This window comes from Orbicella franksi, chromosome 9, assembly GCF_964199315.1.
Source record: "Orbicella franksi chromosome 9, jaOrbFran1.1, whole genome shotgun sequence".
Classification (NCBI taxonomy): domain Eukaryota; kingdom Metazoa; phylum Cnidaria; class Anthozoa; order Scleractinia; family Merulinidae; genus Orbicella; species Orbicella franksi.
Genome location: NC_138153.1, coordinates 23,130,035 through 23,153,064, shown reverse-complemented (window position 1 = coordinate 23,153,064; position 23,030 = coordinate 23,130,035). Strand labels below are relative to the sequence as shown.

The window sequence follows — 23,030 nt, the reverse complement described above, 5'->3', positions numbered from 1 at the left end:
CTTAAACCTTGCATTATTATATATGGGTTATTGACCAAGCGTGAGGTCAAGATGGCTGGATATTGGCCAAGTTCTTTTTTTTGCGTTTTTATGGACCGAGACGAAGTCGAGGTCCATAAACACGCAAAAAAAGAACGAGGCCAATATCCAGCCATCTTGACCGAACAAGCTTGGTCAATAAAGAATTTATTATATGGGATAAAACACCAAAAAATGATCCGTGTACGTGTTTATTTTCAAGGACTGAAAAGGAAGCCCGTTACATGCAAAAATCAATGGCGCGTTCTCCTTTATCCTAATTGGCTGAATGCAGAAATACAATCATTTGATTGGTTTACATTTTTGACGAGTAAATGTCTAACTGCTGAATCAGAATAAACGAATGTACGAAACCGCTCGAAGCAAATTCGAAAAGTTTTTTTTACCTCAAAAATGTCTAAAATGGCTTAAATTTTCAGCACTTAAGCTCCAAAGAATGTTAAACCATTAGAGTAAGACAGTTCATTTCATCTGGCCGTCGCTTTCGCCGATCCTTGGGCGCTTCGAAGAACTGTCGCTTGGCTCTGTGGTGCAAAGCTGCCCCGACGTAAGCTGGATGCTGAAAGTACAGTTGTTAAAGCTTCCAATCGTTGCTCCTGAGAAAAAACCCGATCCCATCTGGACTGGATTAAAGGTGGCAGACTCAACACTGGTAACAGAAGTGGTGGGACGAGTTGTGGTTTCTGTGCGAGTGGAGATGCTAGAAAGCTGGTTGCTGCTGGAGCGGCTCAGCGCAAGGGACATTCGCCGTTGATGTTCATGCGAGGCCGATTTGTAAGCGTCGAGACTTTTCAGACTGCGATGGCCACTTAACTGTGCCACAAAATTATCTGGGACGTCTGCATCGAGGAGACGTGAAATGCAGGTCTTTCTCACCGAGTGGTTGGTTACTCTGCCCTGTAAACCAGCATTTTTCGCAGCGGTGGGGAGAAATTTGCCGATTTCGTTTTTACCAAGCGGACTTCGCATATACCACACGTCGTCATCTGGTTTTCGCTGATGTTTGACTGCGAGGTAAAAGGGGGAATCTGGCTTGTTCATCTCCAAAGGACGACGGCGAGCAAATTCTTTGAAGAATTTAACCGGGCAACGCTCGTTGCCGGTTGCTTGCGCAGTAGGGTGGAAAGCACGAACACTGTATGGCTTGTCTTGGCCTTGACGTGTTTTGGACCCTCGCTCATATCTCCACACAAGAATCTCATTCTCCGTTTCTGGGTCTTTCTCCAAAGTGACGTCTCCCCACTTTAATCGGCGACTTTCGTCTCGAGCTCTGAACCCAAAGTGAAGGGCAATTATCCACCACAAGGTACGCTGCAAGGCTGTCGGATTGGAGGTCCCAAATTCACCACACTCGAAAAGCTTGTCTTCCTCGGCCTCGGTCAGCTCACGGGCAGCTTGTGGTCTGTTCCCCTTGCCATGTTCCACAACAAGCTGACGGCGCTTGGCACTTAACACTTCTCTGGAGAGTTTGAAGTTGTCTCCGTCAATAATATTTACATTTGAACCTCTTTCGTTCAAGGCGCGTTGGAGACTACGTTGAATGGACGTCAAACTGACAGGCTCGTACTCTGTGCCGTCCAATTTCTTTGCGGTTTTGAAAAATTTGCACAACAGCAAATTCAGTTCTTCCTGAGGTATGTCACACAGTTCCCTATTCTCGTTTTCTTGTAAACAAAACCGCTTCCATACCTTCATGTCACTTTGTGTTTTTAGTTTTGTGTTTGCCGGTTTTTGTTGCAAAATAAATTCATGAAACTCGTCAACATTTTTGTTTTCTTTGTTTTTCTCGTTGACGCATTCAGTTTTCTCGTTTTCCAGCTCCATCGATACACAAACCACAGGAAATCTTTAACTGTCACGGAAAAGATTTTTCAGGGAAAAACTAAGAAAGAAAATTTTGGTAAACCGGCTTTCGCCTCGGATGAATTTTCCTTGCGGGACAAAGCCCTTATCCCGAGCGGGCAAGATAGCTCCATCTTGCCCGCTCGGGTAGCCAATCACAGCGCGAGATTCGGTTCATCTTGCCCGCTCACGGAGCTAGTCATATAATAAAGCCAAATATTATTTATATACTGCCTCAAGAAAAGAAGAAGAGTTTTATTTCGATGCTTTCTTGGCGATGTTGACAAACAAAATTAAAATTGAGAAGCATAAATCTAAGTCACAAATTAATATGTGAGAAAGCCTCCTATTGTAGCTAACCCCTTAGTTACATGAAAGATATTAACAAATTGTAATGTAAGATATTATTGTAATGTAAGTTATTAAAATCGTAAATAATGTTAGTATTGTACGTTTTGTTATTATCGTTAAATTGTAAGTTACGTTGACATTGTAAGTAGTAGGTAATTTTTGTATGTAATGTAATGTAAGATATTGTAATAAAAGTAAAAAAAAAAAAAAAAAAAAAAAAAAAACTTCTAATAAATGATTTCGGGATAACTATATTGCAACAAAAATCCCCTCATCATTTGAGAAAGCACGTTAGCAATGTATACATACATCTTAAACAATAAAACCGAATTAGTTTGAACAAAGCCAATAAGTGGTGCTGTTCCTCATTTGACCGAACTTTTGACAACGTTCTTGTACAAAGGCAGTAATACTTAACAAAAAAAAAAAAAAAACGGCACCGAGGTTAATGTGTTTGGTCCCTTAGCTCAGTCGGCAGAGCGTGGTGCTGATAACGGCAAGGTCGTGAGTTCGACCCACACACGGACCACGAAAATTACTATTTTAGTGTGGGTGGACCCAAATTATTAAATATTTTAAAAACACTTGAAAATTACTTTTTTGCTATTAAACAAACATGAGGTGATGCTATAGTCTGTGTTTTGCATTTTGTCGTTGGTTTTCGTTTTTTTGTTAATTTCTCTGTTTCCGCTTGTTTTTGTTTTGTTTTTGTTTTTATTTTTAGCAATTTTGATAATTTATTCATCCACGTCTTATTTAGCAATGCTAAGTTTAGTCTCCCACGTAAACCAAGTTAAGATCGATTTTACAACAATAATAAAGCTTGAAATCTTGTTTTACCAGGTAAATGAAAACTTTCATTTAAAACTGCCAAGGACAATTTTTTTGTCAAAATTTAGCAGTAACGTTATTAATAGTGTTCTACCAAGTAATCAGCTGTGTTTTAATATGCACTTGTTCCAGCAATTGGTCCGTTAGCTCAGTTGGCAGAGCGTGGTGCTGATAACGCCAACGAACCAGATAGTCGCCATTATTTTCCCCACATTTTTAAACAATTAAGTTGAATACATTTTGTTTTCTGAGCGTAACTCGATCATGGTTTTTTCTTTGGTGATGAACGTTCCAAGATTCATAACCTTTTGTGTGACTTTGGTACCTGCACGTAATTCCTGACTGTAATAAACTGTCAGTTTTCCAAACAAAATAACAATCAATGGAGACATTTTAGAGCTCTGTTAGGAAGCTTTACTCTAGTTTAAAGGGTAAAGGTTGTTGTAAGAAACCAAACCATGTCGTGAATTCAAAGCGCCCAAGAAAATACAAGTGACAAGTGGGATATTCATGATATACCACGAGACGGCACTGCAAAACTATTTTATACTATGTCATAGAATATGCTATGTTACGTTTATTGTATTGCAGCTCTGGAACAAATGTCCTAGGTCGTTCCACGATTAAATAAAGATTCTGATTACCCTGTTGAACTAGCTTCAAATTGTCAAGTTATTTTGTGTCAGTATTGTCTGTTTATTGTCTTGTTAAAGGAAGTAACCTATTCACCGCAGATGATGATCAACTAGATACCGTAATATAAATCAGGTAAATCTCTAAATTTACTCAGTCAAAGTAATTTCAGTCATAAGTTTCCCATGGGGGATATATTCTGGGGAATTAGCTCAAATGGGCCGGTAGAGCGCTCACTTTGCATGCGGGAAGTACCAGGATCGATACCCGGATTCTCCAAAATAAAGATAATTTATTTGTCTTTTTCTCTTTTTTGTAATTCTTTTTTTTCTCATTTTTCTGCTCATAAAACGAAACTAAATGTGACATAATCAAATGAAAAAATAGTTGTTTGCGACTAGCTGAATAGCTTTGACGAACTAAGAATATAAACTAGATCATAAGATTTAAGTTCAAGTCGTGTATGCAATGAAAACTGGTAAAAAAATTTTTACGTTGTTGAAATGTTTTCTCTGAATGGAAATACAAAATTCAGATCTATATTAATTCTTTAATGTTATATGGTAAATTATCACTTCTTGGGTAATTTTAAAATAGCATTTTTAAGTGTTTTAAAATCACAGTAATTGTAGCGCATTAATATCTCCTCTTTATTTTCAGCAAAATTTGTCGCAGTAAGACTTTATTTCATTACATAACTTTATTTTTCAATAAAACACCTGAGGAATGGGGAATTAGCTCAAATGGTAGAGCGCCCGCTTCGCATGCGGGAAGTACCGGGATCGATACCCGGATTCTCCATTTTTTTTTAAGATAACAAAAACTCAATTTAAGTTTCGATTTTAATTTGCCAGTACATGACTTGAGACTGCTGCAAAAGTAGAAGAATCGTTTCGTCGAAAAACTGAAAACGTTCGAAAGTTGTGACTTCAGTTTCTATAACTGCATAGACTTAAAGTAGCTCAATTTTATGTTCAAATAGAGAAAACTGACTCAAAAGAACATGGGAATTGTAAGCTAGTTCAGGCAGGGTAGCCTGTGTTCATGATTCAGGTAATGCTGTCAGGGTTGTCCTTAGAAGAGTTTGCTTGAAAAAAAAAGAGACGAATATAAGCTTTAAAATGTTTTTGAATCACCATACCATATAAAAGGAACTTTGGTGGTCCGTGTGAGGGTTTAACTCACGACCTTGGCGTTATCAGCACCACGCTCTGCCGACTGAGCTAACGGACCAACGGCTATAACTCAAGTGTTAAAATAAAAGACAAGTTCTTTAATTAGTCTACTACAGGACCGGAGTTTAAATGTCACCATCTAATTTTGATAAGGAATGAGTGCCTGGCATGTTAAAATAAAAGGCATATTAGATTGTAATCTACTGCAGGACCAGAATTTAGATTTTATCTATGATCTAATTTTGACAAAAGATAAATGCTTGGCATCTTCGCTAGACTCCTTTCGGGATTTCATATCACCCGAGTCATCAGACACTCCAAGGTCGTCATCTTCGCCATCCTCGGCTGCTGGAGATAGAGAGTGAACGACGAGGACCTTCAGTCTAGTGCGAGTGGATAGCAGAGTGACTGGAATACAGTGATTTTGTACGGGAAATCATCATCGTCCACTATTCGAGTTTTATGAGCAGATAAAAGATGAGAAAATAACTACAAAAAGAAAAGAAAAAGAAAAGACAAAAAAAATATTACTATGGGTCAAAAATCATTATCTTGGAGAATCCGGGTATCGATCCCGGTGCTTCCCGCATGCAAAGCGGGCGCTCTACCATTTGAGCTAATCCCCCATTACACAGGGGATTTAATGAAAATCAAGTTATTTAATGAAATATATTACTCATTGTTGTGAAACCATTTGAAAAAACTCGTCTCCATTTTTGGTTATGCTGTTGCTATGGTAACCCTTTGTGTCACGAAAATGATAACTACGTGTTCACGTGATTGGGCACTTTGTTGATACAATGATTGTAGCATCAAGTGATAAAGTAATGGTAATAGGACTGAGTGGAGTCCAATTCGGTCGGTTATCATAAGAGTGATAACAAAATCGGACGACCGCGGAGCGGGAGACCGATTTGTTTATCACGAGTTTGATTACTGACCGAATTGGACGATACGAAGTCTTAATACCAATTAATCATAAAAATTACAATTTCCGAGAAAAAAAGAATAGCCAAGTCATGAAAGAAAGTGAAAATTTGCATTAAAATACCTACAAACGAGATGTAAACATTCTAAGGCAACCGCGCCTCCTACCGGCAATTAGGCACCAAAAACACAAAAGCAAGCGTACGCGCTTACGCACGCACGTAACTACAACTTTGAATGTGATTGGTTGATTTAAACTACAACTTTGAATGTGATTGGCTTATGGAACTGTTCGATAACACACTGACCAATAACAAACTGTCCGACAACAACTTGACAAGTGAATTAGTGGAAAATAGGAGTTTCTTAAACCAATCACAATCGAGGAAATTGTAATTTTTATGTTTAAGAGTGGTTATAATGACCCATATAAATCTAACTGCTGGAAACTGTTTTAAGCCACCTTAAATTAGCCTTTTTATTCCTGTAAGCCTCGTCTCTCGACGTAATCTAAAAGCGCGGCGAGGAAAAACCAAACTGTCACATCTGCCGAATTCTTTGTATATGTTTCTCTTTACATTTTCTTTTATAGATGTATCCTCAAACTCCACTAGTCTTTATTCACCATTGTGGTTATTCACTATTCAGTAACCGCATGTCCTCTCTGTCCCACAATTGGTACTAGCAAATGGTCCGTTAGCTTAGTCGGCAGAGCGTGGTGCTGATAACGCCAAGGTCGTGAGTTCGACCCTCACACAGACCAGACAGACGAATATTTTCCCCAGTTTTTTCTGTGTGCAACTCGATTATGATTTTCCTCTGGTGATCAACGATCCAAGATTCATAGCCTTTTGTGGAACTTAAGTAAGTGTAATTCCTGACTGTATTGAACTGTCAGTTTTCAAAAAATAAAAAATAAAAAAAAAATAACAATTAACTGAGAATGGAAACAATACAAACAAAACACTCCATTTTAAAGCTCTGTTTATAGGTAACGTTTGTCAAAATCGCTGTCAGAAGCCAAACAATGTCATGAAGCTTTCAAGTGGTATACCATAGAATATCTCACGCTGGAGATAGAGAGTGAGCGACAAGGACCTTTGTTCTAGTGTCAGTAGATAGCAGAGTGACTGCAATACAGTGATTTTGTACAAAAATTCATCATGGTCCACTATCCGAGTTTAATAAGCAGATAAATGCTGAAAAAATAGCTACAAAAAGAAAAGAAAAGGCAAAAAAAATATTAGTATGGGTCAAAAATCCTAATCTTGGAGAATTCGGGTATCGATCCCGGTACTTCCAGCATGCAAAGCTGGCGCTCTACCATTTGAGCTAATCCCGCAGACCACGTAGGTCCTTCAATAGGAACTTATGATCGAAATTACTGTGATTTAGCAGATTTAGAGATTTATATGATCAATATTACGGTATCTATTAAATCATCATGTGCGGTGTTCGGTTAATCCATCTAACAAGAAAATATGCAGACAGTACTGACATGAAAGAAAATGACAATTTTAAGTTAGTTCGCAGAATAATCACGTATATCGGGGAACGACTTTGGAGATACGTTCCAGTGAAATGAACAGCAGCAACACAATCGCAGGTTTTTGCCGAAATCGTTAGAACAATCTATTTGGGTTTCTACGGTAAGCTTCTGACAAAAAAGGAAAGAAGAAGTAAAGAGTTGCAACAACGAACAAATTAAAAAAACAACACTTCACTGATGGCAAATATCGTTGTCACGAGAAAAAAGAAAGACAGTTAGTTTCATTGGAGAATCCGGGTATCGATCCCGGTACTTCCCGCATGCTAAGCGGGCGCTCTACCATTTGAGGTAATTCCCCATTGCACAGGTGTTTTAATGAAAATAAAGCTTTGAATTAAAATGAATTCAACTATTCATTACATCGTAACTATTTGGAAATTTTCATCAAATTTTACAGAAAATAGAAAAGGAGACATTTAATATATTGCCTTTATTATTATATTCTAACATGAACACTTAAAAAACTAAAAGCTATTTTTAAATAATTCAAGAAAAATTTAAGGTGGCTCTGAGCCTCATGTACCGACCTTTACCAAAAGTTGCATCTTAACATACTTATCAAAATTTGATAATATAAAAAATTATCCGTGTCGTTTACGAATTATAAGCCCCCAAAGCTGTAGTTAAGTGTGTTTTTAGCTGTAAGAAGCGAAACAATGTCATTATGTGATGCAACGCTTTCAAGTGGTGTACCATATAATATTTTGCGAGCCTCTTGAATTTCCTCGGTATATAAACGAGCCTTAACGCCAGTGTGTATACCAAGAAAATACAAGTGACAAGTGGGATATTCCATGGTGTACCACGAGATAGCGTTACAGAACTGATTTATACCATGCCATTATGAAGGCCTTATGCGTCCGATGGCGCGATGAGGACTGATGATGATGATGATGATGATGATAGAACATACAGTGGCCACCACAATCAATGTCATATGCCCGCGGCGTATGGTGGGAAGTTTGGAGGTAATACCGTCGAATATACAACGGCTTCCTGCATTCTGATTGGCTGAATTTTCTATGGCATGGCATAATAATATAAAGACCAATATAGGTCATGTAAGTCTCTATATCCAACCTCTCAATCACATGAATTTTTCTCATAAGTTTCTAACAAGAGTTGTGTTATGGGGGATTAACTCGAACGGTAGAGCGCCCGCTTTGCATGCGGGAAGTACCGGGATCGATACCCGGATTCTCCAAGAAGAAAATTTTTTCTACCCATGTTAACATTTTGTTTTGTTTTGTTTTTTTCTAAGCAGTTCTTTTTATCTGCTCATAAAACGCGGTTAGTGTGCCATGACGTCCTGTACAAAATCAATGTATTACAGTCACTCTGCTATCTACTGGCGCCAGAACAAAGGTCCTTGTCGTTCACCCTCTATCTTCAGCAGCCGAGGATAACGAAGATGACGACCTTGGAGGGTCTCATGTCTCGGGTGATATGAAATCCCGAAAGGAGTCTAGAGAACTGCCAAGCGATCATTCTTTACCAAAATTAGATGGTAACATTTAAACTCCGGTCTCTTCTACGGATTACAAATTTGCCCTATGTTTAACGTTTGTGTAACTGCAATTGGTCCGTTAGCTCAGTAGGTAGAGTGTGGTGCTGATAACGCCAAGGTCGTGAGTTCGACCCTCACACGGACCCGGAAAATTTCTTTTTATTTTTTATGATACGTGGATTGAAAATTATTTTACAGTTGATGCTCGTCTCTTTTTCTTTTTAAGCAAACTGTTTTAAGAACAACCCCGAGAGTATTTCCTGAATCATGAACACAGGCTACCCTGTCTGAACTATCTTACAGTTCTCATGTTCTTTTGAGTCAGTATTCTCTCTTTGAACAGAACGTTGGGCCACTTTAAATCTATTCAGTTACGGCAATTCGAGTCACAATTTTCAAACGGCAAACGTATTAGGGGGAGTTAGCTCAAATGGTAGAGCGCCCGCTTTGCATGCGGGAGGTACCGGGATCGATACCCGGATTCTCCAATTATTTTTTTCATCAATTTGTTATTGGATATTTTTTTTTCACTGTTAAATTCTAAAACGTGCATTGAAATGTTCTATTGCATCCCCTTTCAGGAGATGATGTTCATGTCTTTATCTGTAGGAAACCGTGAATGCACCATATTCTCAATGTCAAGAAGATTATTCTTGAAAATATTTCACCGTGATTGCGATTATTATTATTTTAAATGTTTAAGAAGAGCTGGCTCACTGCTGGCGGAACTTAAGTATGGCTTCTTTGACACAAAGTTTCTGGCGCCTGTAACAGCACGCCATAATCTACAGAGGGAAAAATTGGCGGCCTTACATTTTACCACAATGCATAGCGTACCTGGATTTTCAAAGTAGGGATAAAATCAAATCTTTGCAACATTTGTCACTGCGTTACGTTCATTGTGTACGCTAGGTTTGAAGATTTAGGAAGGTTTCTGTGCATTTTTCATGAGCGTTTTTAGTGATTTTGACGCTAAGAATTATTGGTAAATGTATCAGTCGCCATCTTGTTCCCCACACGGGATTTTTTGGGATAACTTTTAGATAGGTTTCTTATCGCAACATCGACATGAACCCACAAGCTTATAACTTCAATTCCGTCGTGTTTAATAAGTAATATTCATTTATTTATTCCAGATTCTTAGCAAAACTATCGTTGCCTTCAGTTAATTTTCAATCTTCTAATTTCTGCTCTGTAAACAGGGTGGCAAGACAGTCACACGTGCAGTAAAGCCTGGTTTTCACTAGCGACGCGAGCACAAGCGCAAGCAAAAGTGCAAACACAATAATTCTTATTTCACTGTGAAACCGGCCTTGACGGAGGCATAAACACAGGGGCAATCACAAGCCAAGGATATTAACCATACGTGGTTATCTTTAGCCAATGAAAAAACTGCATGCAGATTACCTCGCGCCTAAACAATCATGTTTCAAAATGGCGGAAGGTTCAAAAAATTTTCCTTCTGCTTGTGGTAACGTTTGCGTCGAATTTCGTTTTTACTTGGGTCATCCCTAATGCTTGCGTCTGTACTTGCGCTTGTGCTTGCGTCGCTAGTGAAAACCGGGCTTAATCATGCGCAGCTTTTTGCTTCACTAATGGGACAACCAACGACAATTCTATTAGCATGTTTATACTGCTTTTTTAAAAAGCAATTTAAAAACTCTCTTTTCGGTTTTGATAAGGACTGCACGAAAACGAAAGCAAGCCAAATTTGTTTTTCTCTTTTTTCTTCCTTTGCGCGTGAAATGTTTCCTTGCTCATTTCAAAAAGGCATTTGCAGGGCAGCAGATATTTATTAAAACACGTTTAAAGAAGGCTTTGTAAATGGTAAACAAATTGAAGTCAGAGTTTCACAGTTCGGCGCATGCCCAAGCTTTCGCGTGAGAATAAAGTATCATTTTTCGCTTACTTTCTTCTCTTTTCTTCTTTCGCTCCTTCGTTCAGTTGTTTACACGCAATAAGCCAGTGATAAAAAAGTCACAGAAATCGATGGTGTTACGACTCGTAAAGTATTTGGACAAAATAGTAAATATGGGGCCTGTCCGGGAGTCGAACCCGGGACCTCTCGCACCCAAAGCGAGAATCATGCCACTAGACTAACAGGCCAGAAATGTAATGAACTCTTTAGACAAACGCTTTAAGAGTGGATGTCTCTAAAAATCAAAGAAAAATAAAAAAATCGCGGACATGGTCAAAAATTCGTTTCGTCCCATTTTTTGTCTACAGGTAGCTATAGGTACTAGCTAAAGTGAAATGAGGTTAGTTTGTGTAAATATTCATTTTGACGGGAATAAACCGTAATGAATCGCATGATCGAAAATGAGTGCGTGCGAGCTCGAAATTATGTAGTTTTCAGGCCGTCCTTAGATGAACTAAAATGCGACAGCAGGAATTCTCAAGTTATAAATATATACAGTTGGCCTTCCTTTACCAAGATATACTGATATTTTTTGTATCGTGTCCTTCCTGATGAAACCACGGGTTAATTACCAGAGGACGTCTTCGCCATTTTTAGTTCACGTCATACCCGGCCTAATATATTGTGGCAAAAATGCATGTGGTAGTGTCTTAAAATTTCCAACAATACTATCATGAGGGCTTATGAGGTAGGTCTTCAAATTTATCGTTTCATTTTTCTGGTATCTTCTACTGTTTCAATATACCAACCAACCAAACTTCGGTAAAATTGCAAATGGCGCCATATTGAAATGAACAACATCAACATTGCAGTGACACAAGCAAAGCATTGTTTGAGTCGCAGCCGCACTTAGCTTGTTATGTTTGCTTTGACATCAATAGTTCCTTACCTTAGAAATCTTTTATAGGCCCTTATTATGCTGCTTGGAAGATACTTTCGAAATACTGTCCTCTGCAAGTTGGTGTAAAGGGGGCCGACCGGCGCACTCATTGAAGCCACTGAGCCGGTGATGGGTAAACTTTAAAAGTTACTTGTTGTTGTCATTTTCTATAGCGTGTCGCCAGCCAGTTTCGTTTAGTCTACTTTGATCCTAATTTCGGCTTTTTTGACGTCCCACACACGAAGATCCTGTACAACACGGCAGGCACCGCTAGCGATTTACACAGGTTCCTGTCTGCGTGTCGACTGCGTGACATGTGATAATCTGTCACGTAACGAGATCAACTAACAGTACATTCTGCCTCACGAATAAAATCCAAACAAATATATTGCCGTTATGAACAAAAAAGATACAGCAAAGAAACAGACTTTACAAAATGTCACAAATTTAAAACGTACAGTGAAAACTTTATGGAACGAAAATAACGATTCAATTTTCCCATGGGAAACAAATGTAACCAGTTAACGAAAGTAAACAAAAAGCAAAAGCGTAATAATCGTCGGTGAAAGTAATAAAGATAACGGTTGCTTAAACTCCAGCAGAAAAAAAATGTCTTGTTCTTTCCTTGATATTGTTGGTGGCGTTTGTGGTGTAGAGGAACGCGCAAGGCATCCGTCCACTCAGACAGTATCGCTGTCATCGTGCAGCAAGGATATCAGAAGCCACAAGCGTTTTTTACAGTTCTCAGGTGTTGAGACAGAGATAGAACTTCTCTTAGCAGGAAGCGGGATTTTCGTGAAGCCCGTCAATTTTTCGGAAATGACTGTTTGCCCGTTGCATCGATCAAGCCTTGGAATCGGATGGAGAAGAACTAGTAGATTATGTTCTGTGCCTCAGGATGTCTCCGGTCACAAAAAGGAATCTGAAAAAGTACCCGCAGCAGAAAGGGGAATTAGTTTGCAGCACTCAATACAAATTTTTGAGCTTACGAAAAACCTCGTACCCGTCGGATCAGGTAAGCGATTACAATGTTTATTCTCACTTTATGCAAGGATAAACATCCGTATAGCTTCTCATTTCACGCAGGGTACTTGGCAGGAATCACAAACTTCATATCCTTAATTCAAATCACTTCACTGCCGCGTAAAATAACGCCAAGTTTAACAGCAAAATTATTTTTATGTCTCACGAGTTTTCAGGATTTTTGCAAATACTTTTACGTCGGAACCTTGTTCAAACACAGGCATTTACTCAACATTTTCACCTTCTTCAAGACTTAATCAAAAGGGGAACACTCAAATTGAAATATTTTACAGATATTAGAATTCCTTCCAACAATGCTCGGAAAAAAGGAAAGGAACGTAAAAGACTGACTTGTGACAAGGTAAAATACAGATTGCGTAATCAATTTGAGGTTTGTGGGGCTTTTTTCCTGGGCTAGGTTTGTTCTTTTGCCACATTCAGAGCTATTTGTTCAAGGGAGATGTGTAAAGTAGAAAAGAATAAAGTAATCCTTTCTCTCCAAATATTAAAGGAATTTGTGTACGATGTCGACAATCCCTGGCAAAAACAAAAAATCATTTAGAATCGCAGGACTTGGGTGCCACAGGAGGTGTGGAAAACATCACAGAAGGTCTATGTGGTCTAAGCTTGGTGAGTTTCTTCAAAGTGTTTATGAAAAATTTCCATCCAATATAGTTAATGAAAGTGAAAAACCTTAACGCGTTCTCTGAATTCTCCCTTCTCCGCCCTTTTCAGGGGTTCAACCCACGCGGGAGAAGGGCGTGTCGAGGATAACTTACATGCGCATCCTCAAAACGGCGCCATTGCCGCCCGTCAACGACTGGGCAAGACATGCATGGCACAAGAATTGGAAAAGCGTGTCCTGCCCGGACAGCCAATCACATCCCAAAATATAGCCAAATAATAAAGGCTGTAAATTAATATATGGCTTCTCAACTTTTTTTCTAAATGTTCCAAATGGAAAATAATACTGAGTAGTAACTGGATGAAGATATCAGGATAGATTACCAGTCAATTAAATTAATTATCGACTATTACTTTCCAGCTCGCATGCGACTTGCGCTTTTATACACGACACCCTGCGCTTGCACACGGTTGATCTCATTTCGAAGCCATCCAAAGCAATGTGTTCACTTTTTTGTCAGGTTGATGAACAAGCGAGTGACTTTGATATCCCTGCCATTACTTGTCCTGTAACTGTTGGTGATGAATCTCTGCCAGAAGGTTCCACATCCAGACGGCAGAGCCTTTTTTTTCCGCAGGAAGATTCCGAAGAGAGTGATGAAGGCTTCAGTCTAGACAACGAGTCCCAGGAGCAGCTTAATCGCTTCTTACAGCTTCGAGACGTCAGTCCAGTACGTCACACGTTATCAGTGCCGTGGAATACAGCGCACGAGCGTACTAAACGCAGATACCTACGGAAAGCTCAGCAATGTATATCTGCAATGCTTGATGTTCTGGCACCTGAAAATTCGCAAGAACTGTGGACGGAGCTTTGTGATCGTCATGCTGTAAGCAGAGAGAGTCAGGTTGTGGTCGAAGGTAGAAGTGAAAAAGAGACGGAGCTTCTTAGTGCATTTGCTGAGAGCTACTTGAACGCGCAACATTGGAGCACCAGACGACAAATACTCTCTTTGATGGCGGATAAGTTATCCTTTAAGGAGATGAGAGAGTTTATGCCAACCGTTACTAGCTATCGCTACAACATTGCCCGACGCCACAGGCTGTTACATGGAAGAGCTGCTCCTCTTCCAAACCAGGAGAAAAAGAGAATCAGAATTGAACCTGTAAACTTAGAACATTTTGTTTCTTTCATAACGAGTCCACACGTAATTCAAGATGTTCCTTTTGGGGAAAAACTTCTGAAATTGTCAACTGGTGAGATCATAAAAACACCCAATGTGATCAGAACAATGATACCAGAGCGCATTGTCCAGCAGTATCAACAATACTGCTGTGAAACCAACTTTGAGCCTATGAGTAAGAGAACCCTACAGAGAGTTTTGGCCGTGTGTTCTTCATCTGTTCGCAAGTCTCTGCAAGGACTTGATAACTTTTCAGCACAAGGAGCGGAAGCATTTGATCATTTAGAGAAACTCGTAGACAAGCTTGTTGACTGTGGCAAGACTCAACAATGGACGAGGGAAATTAAGCAGCAACTTCGTTTGTCGAAGCAGTACCTAAAGGGCGACTACAAGGTGGGTGCATATTTTATTATTATGCGTTGTCTTTGCGGAAGTGATGTAGTAGACTTCTTACTATGATATACGGCTACCTTTTTCTTTCTCTCCAAGTCTTTTTTATGCTTAATTCATGAAACAAGAGGTTGCAATTGACTGTAATACGCTTACACATATGTATACAACGCTGGGAATCGGTTAAGTAATCTTTCTGAAATGTCGATGCGCATGCGTTGCTTTGCAAATATGCACTGAATCACGCGGTTGTCATTTTACTTCTTTTTTTAGGTACATGCAGTGGAGGCCTCAGAGGTTCCCGATCATTGTCGAATTTATGCGCTAAGTGATCCAAGCAATGCAGAATTTCGGGGCTCCTGCGACCACCTCCACAATGAGTCATGTGTGCAGTGTTATGAGTTAGAGGAATTCATGCGTACCATAGAAGATGAGTGTTCAATTGCGCTCTCGTCAGCAGAAGATCAAGCTGACATGCTGCATACTATCAAACAGGCAAGGGATGATATAATTAGCTGGAAAGCCCATCAGCTACGTTCAGTCCACCAAGCTGAGGCGAAGCATTCAGTTTTAGCCAAACTCGACAGCCGATCGGTGCTGTTAGTCCAGGACTGGGCAATGAAATATATGTCCCGAAAATATCGAGAGGCACAGTCAGACTGGTTTGCGAAGCGAGGATTGCCATGGCACATTAGCGTTGCCATAAGACGGTCAGAGGGTTCTGAGCACTTTGAATCGCAAACACTTGTTCACGTATTTCAAAGCTGCGCCCAAGACAGTGTGACTGTGGCTTCGATAATGCTTGACTGCCTCACTACCCTGAAAAAGGAAATTCCAGACCTGGAAATGGCTTATTACAAACAAGATAACGCTGGCTGTTATCACAACGGAAATTCAATCATCTGAGCTAAGCTGGCCGGTGATGCCGTAGGAGTGGTTGTTGTAAGAAACGACTTCTCGGACCCTCAAGGTGGAAAGGGGGTATGTGATCGCAAAGCAGCAACAATCAAAGGAGACGTTGGAAGGTACGTAAACGAAGGCAATGATGTCATCAACGCTTTACAGCTCAAAACAGCCATTGAATCTGGCCAAGGAACCACAGGAGTGAAAACAAGCTATGTTGCTGCCAAGCCGTCAAGCACCTTTAATATCAAATGGGATGGCATAAGCTTACTCAACAATTTTGAGTACGATGAAACTGGCGTACGAGTGTGGAGAGCATTCAATGTGGGTTCCGGTAAAGTGGTGCCATGGGCAAAGTTCGAAGGAGTCATGAAGCAGCCCGAAAAATTGGAAATCCTAGAACCCCCATCGCAGAATGTAAGTGGCGCACCGCCGTTCAAGATTGTGAGACACCGACATATCAAGAAAAGCTCTGTCAAAGCAGATTTCTCAACTGAAAACGAAAACCAAGATCGAAGCAGTATTGGTCAAAATAAGCCAGACGACATGCTTTTCCCGTGTCCAGAGGATGGATGTGTAAAAGCATACAGTCGCTTTGCAAACCTCCAGACACACCTAGATACTGGAAAACACCAAATGATGCTCGAACAGGAAACTCTCTACGATAGAGCTAAAAGAGAATATTCTTCCAAGCTGACGGAGGGATGCAGTCAAATTCCAAACGTTCAAGTTACTGTCCAAGTAAAGAGTGACGCCTTGCTGCCCCTTCCAATGAGTTGGGCCCTGAAGACAATTAAGAAAAAAGTGCGTTTTACAAAGAAACAGACCGAATTCTTAACTGACCAATTTCAAAAAGGGGAGCAAAGTGGACGGAAAAGCGATCCACAGGAAGTTTCGAAAGCAATGAGCTTAGCAAGAGACCAAGCGGGGGAACGCCGATTTCAACCTGATGAAGTCCTCACGTCGCAGCAGATTAGTGGCTTCTTTAGCCGTCTTTCAGCAAAGAAGCGATTAGAAGTTACAGCCGCCGGTAACGAAGCAAAAGCCAGTGACGTCTCAGAAGTGGTCATGGAGAGTTCCGACGAGGACGAAATTTCCGCCGAAGCTGAGAGTCATCTATCTGCTGTGTGTGCGCATGTGATGAGAGATGTGGCTATTCAGCATCCGATTGTATCTTTCGATCTTAACATCTGCGAACTTGTACAAAAACGTACACTCACAACTTTAAGAGTGGATAGGCTAAGAGACATGTGCATCGACCTTGGGCTGGATATTTCTGACATTTCACCTCAGAAGAGGAAAAAGCCATACATCGCACGACTCACACAATTAGTCCAGGAGTGTACCTGCACTTCCAAGTAACTGAGCCCTGTACGTTTCACGAATAACTGATCCGCTGATTATAAAACGCGGTGCGTATATAATTTTTAAGAGGGCGTTGCGTGACAGCAGAGTTCTACATATCGCATTTCAGTCACTCGAGCTCGTCGCTGCTGGTGGCATCTCCTCCAATTTGTGTTGACGATTTTCAGTATATTCGAAACTGGCGAGTGCAGAAGGCGCAGAAGGGATGTAAATGCTCGAATTCATGTTCACTGGATGCGAAGCAAACGTAAACTAACGGCTGTGTGGCAAATTTAACCTGTTGTGTGCAATTCAAATGTTCAACCTGTTGTGTGCAGAATTATGCAGAATTATGGCGCGATTCACAGGGTAGGAAAAGTCGAAATTTGTTTCTCCTGTCACAGTATATGAAAATAAAGTGTAGTTATAGACATTTTAATATGTTTCTAGTCATTTCAACGGCCAGTGAAGATATAACTGACCAAAACAGTTATTTGTGTACAACGCGTTTAATTTTGTTATTATGCATCTCATTATGGCGTCATAGTATTTAACCGAATTACGGCCGGTGGTCATCTTTTGATTGTCAAAGGTCCCAAAGAAATAAAACCCAAATCGAAAAGAACTATCTTTCAAGACTTCTTGGTAGTGTTATTGTAAACTTTGAGACACTACCACATGTATTATTTGCCAAGCTATTCTAGGCCACCTTTGCCTTAATTTCAAAAGGCCGAAGATGTCGTCTCTTAACAGAGACGTAGCTCCTCCAGGAATAACACGAGACAAAAGCTATCACTTTGTCTTGATTAAGCAAGTCCAACTCTATATTTCTATAGCTAGAAAAGTCCTTCTGTTACATTTTTGTTCGTATGACTACTGTCCGAAAAGTGCATAATTTCAGGATCGCGCTTGGTGAAATTTGAGCAATTGACCTGCCGAAAGTTTTTAACGGTTTATTCCCGTTTAAGTGCATATTTCAAACATCTAACCCCATTTCCGTTTGTTTACTATATAAGGCTACCTACAGGCAAAAAATGAGCCAAATCGATTTTTGGCCGTGTCCGCGATTTTTTCGATAATCTTTGATTTTTATTGACATTTACTCTTAATCTGCTTCTCCCTTAACTCAGCTGGTGTTTTAATACCTGTTCTGTGTTGTGTTGTAGTTACCAGTGCAACTCCGCTGATTAACGGAGTTTTCCGCGTCATGTTAATAAAGCAATTCTGACTCAGCATTAACACGAGACATTCAATGGGAATAGTTTATTGAGAATGCGTCAGTCAGCTATCTGATGCAAATGTATTCCGTCTAATAAGATAGTCTATCTCCTTGCAAATTAAAACGGTTGGTTCTAACAATTAAAACCTGTTCTACGCCAAATACAAAACACCACTAAAAGCGTACCCTTAAGATATGGTCAAAACATGTGTGGAAACGTATTCCTCAGAATCCCGAGGAAAGGGTACAAATCAATAAGCTATAAAATTTTACAAGACGCTGTTAAAACAAAGCTTAATAAAATTTTGGACGAACACGAAGACTGACCGATCAAGAATGACGTAAATCTCCCGCCAAAAGGCAAAAAAGTCCTTAAACATCCCAGGACAACCCGCGAGCCTCTCCATCATGCTCTCAGAATAGTAATCTCTGACTAATTCGTCCCTCGATCGTCAGAAATTACATATTTCAAAAGCGCAAATAAATTTGTTGCTTTCTCGGCTACAAGATACAAGATGAAAAAAGAAATAAAAAGAACAAGCTCGTCTTGATTGACAGACGTCACAAAACCGTGAATAGCAACAAGCGAACGATTGGGATCAGTTGGTCAAATGTCTGAAAAATTAATGTTTAATTTTAACAAGAGAAGAGAACACAAGTCTCTGTCCCTCTAACGTAGGGCGCCGTAGCTCAGTTGGTTAGAGCGCCTGTCTTTAAACAGGAGGTCATGGGTTCAAATCCCATCGGTGCCTCAGAGGGGTCGAACTTTTTAATTCTCAATACTTTTTCATTACTTTTGCTCATCGAAACTTCACATATTGTTTAACAGGGAATTTTTGTAAGGTTGTGTTATCCAATAATAGTTTTATTTTTAAGGTCCACGCTGGGGTCGACTGAAAAATTACATGACGGTTCATTTGAAGGGCTACTATATATCATGAAATTCGCATCTTTCCTATCTATGCCATTTTAAAGCACAAAAAAGCAGACTGTACGAGAAGAAAAACGCCGTTTACTCTTTCAAAGATCTCCTTTCGTTCCAGAGATATTCAAGATTTTAAAATATGCAAATTAGCCAAGTGATGACATCTTAAACTCGACCAAATTTTAATCAAATTTCATGAAAAAGATATCTCAGCCAATTTGTATCAGAAATCTTTGATTCTTTACGGTAAGATTCTACTAGATGTGCTCCACAATATGAGCTAAACAGTTCTGTTACCATGGGAACATGCTAGGGCGCAGACGTCCTCGATATTAAAAGCTTTTCTGGCAACCTTTGGCGTTCCATTTTGATATTTGCCAGTGGTGCCTCATCTGCATTATCCAGCAAGCATATATAAATATGTTAGGTAGCAATTGTAGCCTTGTTTAATGTTTTTCGAGCTGAAAATCACTAAAATATTTGAATCAGATTGGAGGGGAATGGAAAACAGTTAGTTGCCCTGGGAACAATGGTTCAATGGTTTCCGCTGCAAATTGACCAAGATAGCTCTATTTATACATTCGATGTAATATTGAGCTGTCTTTCATTTGCATATTTACACATTTTTCAAACTTAAATATCTCCGGAACTAATGCAGATATTTGCAAGCGGCAAACGGCGTTTTTAATATTTCGTGGAATTCCATGTGATTCACCCAAAAATTTAAGGAGTAAAATTTGATCAAGTACCATGCACGTTAGCGTGGTTTAGAAATACTTCGTTTCAAGATCACGTGCTTTTAAAACATTACTCAAATGTAAATAGACGCCCTGGATTACATTTGTCGCGTTAGTTCAGCGACATTTCTTTGGCCGACTTGTCTCGTTTGATGAATTTACATTTCTTTATTCCTTCATTGCTGTAAGAGTAGTTCGCCCCACGGTGGGGGGCCTGGGAGTGGGGGCGGATAACTACGACTGACTAACATCCCATTCATGGGAAAGAAAACTACTTTCAGCTGTTTAATACAACGGAGACTGGGATTAGCTCTGCAGTGTGTGGGCTAGCAAGGCCTGGGTGCGGCCATAAACCTTTCCTTGCCATTCCGTGTCAAAGGAGGGCGTCAATTTCAGTTCTAAAAGATGAAATTAAACCTTTAACTGCCAGGTTACAATAAAGCAAGTCGTAAAGAAAAGAGTAATTCTTCAGAGAATCTTTGTGTTATCTGCGTTATACGGCTGTTATGAAAAAAGTTGCGTTACAAAAGCGTAAAAGCGTACCGCGCGCCAATACCGAAAGGTGCTCCGGGTATTGCTCGTTTACCGCTGGTCGATTGAAGTCCACGTTGTTTCAGAGCGACAGCGGAAAATTAATTAATAGGAGCATTCGCATCTTCTCTGATAGCTAGAGAAAATGATCCAAATAAAAAGTTTACAAACCGTTATTCGTACAGCAATGGTCAGAAAAACATCTGTCTTCAAAGAGAATTAAAGCTGCATATTAGCTAGTAAAATAAAGACTGCTGGAGAATACGGGTATCGATCCCGGTACCTTCCGCATGCTAAGCGCGCGCTCTACCATTTGAGCTAATTCCCCAAACCATAAACATTTGATTCAATATACAAATTACTATATCTATTGAAAACACAATGTTAGAAGCATGACCCAATAATTAGTTTCACGCTTTTATCTAACCAAAGTACTTAGAATCTCATTTTAGAAAAACAGATAATTTAAGAAAACATGTTGCTTTTGATTCTAGTTGCTTGTTATTTAGAACATAAACTACTGATATGGACGAGAGATTATTAGAAAATAAATGGGAAACAACTTCTAATAAATGATTTCGGGATAACTATATTGCAACAAAAATCCCCTCATCATTTGAGAAAGCACGTTAGCAATGTATACATACATCTTAAAGAATAAAACCGAATCAGTTTGAATAAAGCCAATAAGCGGGTGCTGTTCCTCATTTGGCCGAACTTTTGACAACGTTCTTGTACAAAGGCACCGAGGTTAATGTGTTTGGTCCCTTAGCTCAATCGGCAGAGCGTGGTGCTGATAACGCCAAGGTCGTGAGTTCGACCAACACATGGACCACGAAAATTACTATTCTAGAGTGGGTGGACCCAAATTATTAAATATTTTAAAAACACTTGAAAATTACTTTTTTGCTATTAAACAAACATGAGGTGATGCTATAGTCTGTGTTTTGCATTTTGTCGTTGGTTTTCGTTTTTTTGTTAATTTCTCTGTTTCTGCTTGTTTTTGTTTTTGTTTTTGTTTTATTTTTAGCAATTGTGATGATTTATTCATCCACGTCTTATTCAGCAATGCTGAGTTTAGTCTCCCACGTAAACCAAGTTAAGATCGATTTTACAACAATAACAAAGCTTCAAATCTTGTTTTACCAGGTAAATGAAAACTTTCATTTAAAACTGCCAAGGACAATTTTTTTGTCAAAATTTAGCAGTAACGTTATTTAATAGTGTTCTACCAAGTAATCAGCTGTGTTTTAATATGCACTTGTTCCAGCAATTGGTCCGTTAGCTCAGTTGGCAGAACGTGGTGCTGATAACGCCAACGAACCAGATAGTCGCCATTATTTTCCCCACATTTTTAAACAATTAAGTTGAATACATTTTGTTTTCTGAGCGTAACTCGATCATGGTTTTTTCTTTGGTGATGAACGTTCCAAGATTCATAACCTTTTGTGTGACTTTGGTACCTGCACGTAATTCCTGGCTGTAATAAACTGTCAGTTTTCCAAACAAAATAACAATCAATGGAGACATTTTAGAGCTCTGTTAGGAAGCTTTACTCTAGTTTAAAGGGTAAAGGTTGTTGTAAGAAACCAAACCATGTCATGAATTCAAAGCGCCCAAGAAAATACAAGTGACAAGTGGGATATTCATGATATACCACGAGACGGCACTGCAAAACTATTTTATACTATGCCATAGAATATGCTATGTTACGTTTATTGTATTGCAGCTCTGGAACAAATGTCCTAGGTCGTTCCACGATTAAATAAAGATTCTGATTACCCTGTTGAACTAGCTTCAAATTGTCAAGTTATTTTGTGTCAGTATTGTCTGTTTATTGTCTTGTTAAAGGAAGTAACCTATTCACCGCAGATAATGATCTACTAGATACCGTAATATAAATCAGGTAAATCTCTAAATTTACTCAGTCAAAGTAATTTCACTCATAAGTTTGCAATGGGGGAAATATTCTGGGGAATTAGCTCAAATGGTAGAGCGCCCACTTTGCATGCGGGAAGTGCCAGGATCGTTCGTGACATTTGTACATTTACCTTTCTCTTCTCGGTCTCTTGACCTTTCTTTGTTTCAAACGTGTTTAGGAAGGGCACTTTATGTTCTGTTATTAGAGCCCGGCTGTTTGATTAGAACTGTTCGCAAGAAAAGTATGTTGCTTCTATGCACGGATATCATATTTATCATGTATCTTCGCCCGATTTTTCTTCGGAGACTACCGTAGCTTTACTTCGAGAAAGAACACCTTGTTTTGGAGGTCGATAGCTGTCGACCTCCTGAGTAGGTTTTAGCACGCTTCGCGGAAGGAGTATCTCCTGTCGGCGATCTACATGCGATGCGCCCCAATTAACTGAATACCTGACCAGAGTTTGGTCCGCCCAGATTGGTGCTTACAGTAGTTGATGATACCTGGCTTCGGAATTTTAACGAGGAGAATTCACATAGTCCCTGGGCCAACGTATGCTTTCTTTTTGATGCCCCAAGTATAT

The 23,030-nt window shown here is 39.6% G+C and overlaps 6 non-coding genes and 1 pseudogene across 7 annotated transcripts; 5 read left to right on the top strand and 2 right to left on the bottom strand.

Annotated features, from left to right (window-relative positions):
- The first annotated feature begins 4,424 nt into the window (after window positions 1–4,424).
- Trnaa-cgc (transfer RNA alanine (anticodon CGC)) lies at window positions 4,425–4,497 on the top strand. Its single transcript has one exon. It is a non-coding gene; the product is annotated as a tRNA-Ala (tRNA).
- Window positions 4,498–4,856: 359 nt separating this feature from the next.
- On the bottom strand, window positions 4,857–4,929 carry Trnai-gau (transfer RNA isoleucine (anticodon GAU)). Its single transcript has one exon. It is a non-coding gene; the product is annotated as a tRNA-Ile (tRNA).
- Window positions 4,930–6,488: 1,559 nt separating this feature from the next.
- Window positions 6,489–6,561, top strand: Trnai-gau (transfer RNA isoleucine (anticodon GAU)). The gene has a single exon. It is a non-coding gene; the product is annotated as a tRNA-Ile (tRNA).
- A 2,366-nt stretch (window positions 6,562–8,927) lies between these two features.
- On the top strand, window positions 8,928–9,000 carry Trnai-gau (transfer RNA isoleucine (anticodon GAU)). Its single transcript has one exon. It is a non-coding gene; the product is annotated as a tRNA-Ile (tRNA).
- A 269-nt stretch (window positions 9,001–9,269) lies between these two features.
- Trnaa-ugc (transfer RNA alanine (anticodon UGC)) lies at window positions 9,270–9,342 on the top strand. The gene has a single exon. It is a non-coding gene; the product is annotated as a tRNA-Ala (tRNA).
- A 1,546-nt stretch (window positions 9,343–10,888) lies between these two features.
- On the bottom strand, window positions 10,889–10,960 carry Trnap-ugg (transfer RNA proline (anticodon UGG)). The gene has a single exon. It is a non-coding gene; the product is annotated as a tRNA-Pro (tRNA).
- Window positions 10,961–13,612: 2,652 nt separating this feature from the next.
- Window positions 13,613–18,172, top strand: LOC145497897 (uncharacterized; annotated as a pseudogene). Its single transcript, XR_014050745.1, has 2 exons — window positions 13,613–14,873; window positions 15,144–18,172. The product of XR_014050745.1 is annotated as an uncharacterized LOC145497897 (transcript).
- The last annotated feature ends 4,858 nt before the right edge of the window (window positions 18,173–23,030 follow it).